Source organism: Mirounga angustirostris, unplaced genomic scaffold (assembly GCF_029215605.1).
Source record: "Mirounga angustirostris isolate CCGP_5_RB_7025 unplaced genomic scaffold, mMirAng1.0.hap1 SCAF_4, whole genome shotgun sequence".
In the NCBI taxonomy this organism is placed as follows: Eukaryota; Metazoa; Chordata; class Mammalia; order Carnivora; family Phocidae; genus Mirounga; species Mirounga angustirostris.
The window spans coordinates 15,369,358-15,375,226 of record NW_026991712.1 but is presented as its reverse complement, the minus strand read 5'-3'; the positions used below and the strand labels follow the sequence as shown (position 1 = coordinate 15,375,226).

At 46.2% G+C, this 5,869-nt stretch overlaps 1 long non-coding RNA gene across 1 annotated transcript; it reads right to left on the bottom strand.

Annotated features, from left to right (window-relative positions):
- Positions 1–896: 896 nt before the first annotated feature.
- Positions 897–5,370, bottom strand: LOC135364064 (uncharacterized). Its single transcript, XR_010410512.1, has 3 exons — positions 5,159–5,370; positions 3,340–4,669; positions 897–1,032 (listed from the first exon to the last, which is right to left on the bottom strand). It is a non-coding gene; the product is annotated as an uncharacterized LOC135364064 (long non-coding RNA).
- Between the last annotated feature and the right edge of the window lie 499 nt (positions 5,371–5,869).

Below are 5,869 nucleotides of genomic sequence, written 5' to 3'. Positions count from 1 at the left end.
ATAAGATTCAGGCCCCAAATCACTAGGACTGGAAAAACCTCTAACCTGAATGCCACAGGCTGTAGCAAATGTCAGTTAACCATCTTTCTGGTCCAAAGAGAGGTGGAGCCAAAGGGTACGGATGGCTTCTGACCCCCTACCACTGCCCCCGGAGCAAACCCTGAGCAGAAGTTCTCGGTCACTGTCACACCCTCATCCCCTTATTGGCTCACTTGCCTACCCTGCATCCTAGGATGTAACTATAAGCCCCAGGAGGGAAGGGACCCTTTTGTCTCTCTCATGGATATTTCTCGATGCTTGGCATGCAATAAAATAGCAATAGCTTTTTTACATGACTGAATTTTCAAGTTCGGATACCTGAAGTAGGCAAATTTTTAGTCTGTGGCTAAAAATATTAGAGTTATTTTGATTTTGGAAATAATGAAATGGGAGGTGGCCCGGGCATGTGGTCCAGCACTGTGGGGGGAAGAAACACAAGGCAGGTAAAATCTCTGATGTGTTAGTGTTGATGAGCAGGTCCATGTTGGAGGGGGTGGTGAGTGGGACAAGGTTGTTGACATTTTGAAGAATGCTCTGCAGTGATTTTTGTCAAAAAAATAAACTTTATTTTTTAGAATAGAGTTGCAGAAAAATTGCAAAGATAGTACAGAGTTCACATATGCGATGCAACCTGTTTTCCCCAGTATTGTCTTATTTTAGAATGGTACTTTTTTCTTTTTCTTTTTTTTATAATTAATGAACCAATAGTGATATATTATTAATAACTAAAATTCACATTTTATTTAGATTTCCTTGGTTTTTGTCTAATGCCCTTTTATTATTCCAGGATTCCATCTAGAATAGTACATTACATTTCGTGTTGTGGCTCCTTAGGCTCTTCTTGGCTGTGATAGTTTCTTGGACTTTGTTTTGGATGACCTTGACAGTCTTGAGGAGTACTGGGTGGGTATTTTGTAGAATATTCCTCAGGTGGGATTTGTCTGATGCTTCTTTCATGATTAGTCTGGAGTTATGGGCTCTGGAGAGGAAGACCTTGGAGGTAAAGAGTTGCATTTATTTTTAAGATCTAAATTCATTTAGTCTAGATGAAAGTGTGTTGTGGTTGGCATTATATGCTTGCAAAAGCCGTGCTGATAAGGAGTAAGGCCTGAACCCATGACAGAAACAAAAAACATCATAGAACCATGTTTTCTGCACCTAACTTCATTCTCCCCTCTGACCCCAAGCCAAAAATTACTGCAATTTCTGGATCTTGATAATCCTTTCTAAATGGAATTAAACTGACTCAGAAAGAGCCAGGAAGCTTCTGCACTTCCCCCCGCCCCGAGACTGGCCTCTTTCTGCTTCAGTGTTTCCTTCCTGAACAAATCTTCTCATCATCAGAGGTAGGGAAATGATTCTGTTCTCAAGGGTCTGCCCCATCAGGGAGCCCCTGACTCTCTCCCTCCAATCCTCACATATATATTAATTCTCTGTGATGTTCTGGGAGCTAAGCTTGGGCTGAAAAGGTGGTGGCACAGGACTGCTTGCTGCAAGGAGCTGGGGTTTGGAAGGAGACACACGCAATTGAGTGAAAATTGTCACACCTTATAAATCCCAGGGAAGTGAGTATGTACCTGGGACAGTGTGGCCCAACAGAGAGGAGGCCATTCTTTTGGGTTTGTATGAAGCTTGCCAATCAAATGTAATTGGGCAATGTAGGAGTCCTAGCAAAAGAGTGTATTAGGGGCGCCTGGGTGGCTCAGTCAGTTGGGCATCTGACTTTGGCTCAGGTCATGATCTCAGGGTCCTGGGATCGAGCCCCATGTTGGGCTCCCTGCTCAGCAGAGAGTCTGCTTCTCCCTCTCCCTCTGCCCCTCCCCCTGCCCTCTGTCTCTCTCTCTCTCTCAAATAAATAAATAAAATCTTAAAAAAAAAAGGAGCACATTAATGAGCCAGGTGGGTGCCACCTGTCAGCAGGATTTAGCAAGGACAGTCTTTCCCCAGAGGTGACTTTTCCCTTTCAAGTTCTGCCTGTATGAGGGTAAATGGTTTCCCCTGTATGCAGGCTGGTCTGCGGGAGGTAACCCAGCTTATCCCGAGGCTGTGCTGTGTTGTACCAACCTCTAATTCTTAAATCCTTGGCTCTTTTCCCCAAGGTTTATGTCAAACCAACCTCTTGAGTAGGCAGGATGGTGCTTTGCGAAGTGCTCTGAGTCTTGAGCCATAAGGTTTGGGTCCAGTTTAATATGCATGAAAATTGCTTCTATTTAGGGGATGTGTATGGAAAGCCAGCTCCTGCACTAAATGTCTTATGTGCATTGTCTCATTTAGTCCTCCAACAGTATGAGATAATAATCATACTAATGATTGTTACTAATTACTGAGCATTTATTTTTTGAGATAATTATCATTTTCTTATTTTATTTTACTTATTTTTATTTTTTTCCAGTTTTATTGAGAAATACTTAAATCACTGCATAGGTTTAAGGCATATAGCACGATAGTTTAACTTACATATACTGTGAAATGATCACCACAGTAGGCTCAGCTAACGTCCATCTTCTTATTCAGATAGAATATGAAGCACTGGGGCAACTGGGTGGCAGTTAGTTAAATGTCCAACTCTTGATTTCGTCTCAGGGCATGATCCCGGGTTCCTGGGATCGAGCCCTGAGTTGGGCTCCACACTTAGCGGTGAGTCTGCTTGAGGATTCTCTCTCTGTCTGCCCCTCCCCCTGCTCACGCACGTGTGCGCACGCACACACACACTCTCTTTCTCTCTCAAAATAAATAAATCTTAAAAAAAAAATATTGAGCACTTATTATGTGTCAGGGCTAATTTAAAGAGCTTGCCATGGATTACATTTCATTATCACAACAACCCTCTAAGTGCATAAATCTCAAGCATGGAACTTGATTAGTTCTTACCCATGTGACCACCACCACCTAGATCAAGATACAGAGCATCTCCCAGAAGGCTCCCTTCCCAGTTATTACCATTTTTACCCCTCCCAGTTATTACCATTTTCCCCTAAACCTCAAGTAACCATTCTTTTGACTTCTAGCCTGTTAGGTGAGTTTGGCCCATTGAATAAACAAGTAAGTAAATAAATACAATTTTACTAAGGTGAGATTCATGTAACAAAATTCACCACTTTATTTGTTTGTTTATTTATTTTTGAAGATTTTATTTTTCAGTAATCTCTACACCCAACATGGGGATCGAACTCACAACTCCGAGATCATGAGTCACAAGCTCTACCGACTGAGCCAGCCAGGCTCACCCTCCAATTAACCATTTCCAAAATAAACAATGCAACGGTATTTAGTACATTCTCAATGTTCTACAACCGTCACCTCTGTCTAGTTCCAAAGCGTTTTCAGCACCCCACAAGAAAACCCCATACTCATGAAGCCGTTGGCCCGTTTTCAAACATCAAATCGATGAATCATGCAGTGTGGTCCTTTACGTCTGGCTTCTTTCTCTCCGCATATGTGTGTGAGGGTTTCCCGGGTCGTGTGTGCACTGGGTACCAATATCCTTCCTGGTTTACAGGGGAGGAAAGGAAGGTGCAGAGGGGGTAAGTAACCTGCCCACAGTCATTCAGCTGGCAAGTGGTTGAGCTGTGAAGCCTGGCAGGGTGGCCCTGGGACCCTGTTCCTGGAGGGTACGCCGTACCGCAGAGGAGGAGGCAAGCTCCAGCGAGCCAGCAACCAAGCTGAAGGCAGTTGGCTATGATTTCAGAGAGTTCCTCTGACTGCAAAGTCCCGGCTGTTGGCTGCTAGGCTCTTTTCCCCTTGACTACCTGTGTGATGTGGGGCCTTTTTCTGGACCTCGGTTTCCCAATCTCAGCACGCCACTGGGCCTTCCTCCGCCCAGTGAGAGCTGTCCTAAGCTGCGAGGGGCCGTACAAACACAGCCATGAGGATGTAGTTGACTATGATATCAACGGTCTTTGGGAACCTGCAGGGGCCGGATGGGCCCTGGGGGAGCTGGGACTGCTTGGGGGTGGGGGCCGGGTAGGGGCCCGTGGGAGCCCAGCCCTCCTGTTCTCGCTGTTTGTACAGCTTTAGTATTTCCTGTGCTTTGCTCCATCCAGAATTACCATGTCCAACATCCTACAATGCAGGGTCTCTGCATTTAAGGAAGGTCCCTCCTGAGGAAGCATCCCTTCCCAGCCTCTTGGCCTAGAATATGCGTCCTCTGGACAGGCCCTGCTGGCCGTCTACAGGATGGCGCTCGTTATCAGTTATGAAATTCGTCCTCTGTTAGTCCAGAAGTCAGATTCGGAGAAAGAGAGACAGTCACGTGGCTAGAGGTGGAACAGGTGTGCTCTCTGGAGGGGGGTTGGCGCTTTGTTGATATTGTCCCCATTTATCTACCCAGGGCCAGAAAGCAGATTGTCATCTTCGGTAGCAATGACTTTATAGTTTCAAACCTCTGAATGAAGGAGAAATAAGGTCACGGTGTGGAATGGCCTCGTCCTGAGTAGCGGCTCTCGTCTCTGCCAGATGCTGGGATTGACATGGAGGTCTTGGCTTCCCTCTTGGCGTGGGGGCCGTTCTGTGTGTACAGAAAGGGGCGTGGGGCGGGGGTCCTCACAGTACTGCTCTCCTCTCCCTTTAGGCATCCCGTCTTCCACTCTAGCCTTGTTTAAATCCCAAGGTTTCCCTTTCCAGACGGTTTCTAAGGGGACAAATAAAAAGAATGTTCCAGAATGCTTTGCTGGCCCAGGGGATGATTTGTCAGAGCAGTTTCCTGGATTACGGCCTCTTCCCCATCAGCAAATCATGTGAAACAAAGTCCTGTCAGCTGTAAACCCTGAATGTGGGAAAAAGAGCTGACACACAGGACTCGTTTTCGTAAAGTTGACATTTCTCATGAATAGCGAATTCCTGAGTGTGGGCAGTTGACCAAGGCCAGGAATTCTCATTAGCTGGTGATAATCAGGCATGACTCGGACTGCGGAACGCGGCTGGGAGGAGAGGTCATCCGTGTGGGCAGGGACGACCCACAGCTGATAATTGAGTGCAGTCCAGCCAGAGTGGTGGCTAAAAGACCCAAGTGCTCTGTGTGGGCTAGTAATCCGCTCCGCCTCCCCAGCAGTGCCACACTCTCTGGGCTCCCCCCCACCCCACTGCCCCTGAATCCTGCAGCGAAAGGGGTCGTGCTGACCTGGCAAAGGCCTTCCAGACGAAGTCCAGCTGGGGTCTGACCCTCGTTTGGATGGATCGTGGTGAACTGGTGGGTAAAGAAACGACCGGCCTTTCCTGGCTCTGGGGCAACTGTTCCTTCCCTGGGCCCCCGCAGAGACATGGGCTCGGCCCCAGCCTTCTTCCTGCTTCCTGAGACCACGACCTCTTTGGAGTTGAAGGGCATCTAGGAAATGAGTTAAGCGGATTGTTTCCCCTCCAGGAGCCCAATCCCCCTCCCCGAACATCCATACTCCCCAAACAGCAAGCATTAGCTCTTTTTTTTCCCCCAGCCCTCATCTCTGTAACATTTCCTGGTTTTCCCAAACAGAATTAGTCATTTCCTTCTCTGTGTTCCCATAATATTTCCATGCCACCGTATCTCTGTGATGCAATTTTATTTTATGAGCACTGTGATATTCTCTTGTGGACATATGAAAGCTTGTAAACATTTCTTTTTCTTTTTTTGCTTTGGCTTCTGGGAAGCTCAGCCCCAATTTGCAGCTCCCTGCAATCAAGTGATCAATGTGCACTTTGTGAGTTGACTTTCTCCTGGCTTCATCCTACGTTCAGCCTCTCTTTCCTCCATTTCTTTATTTATATATACTTGGATTATATCCACCTATGTGACCCACTTCAAAATAAAAAAAACCACATTTTTTTGCATTTTTAATTTTTTTTTAAAAAGATTTTA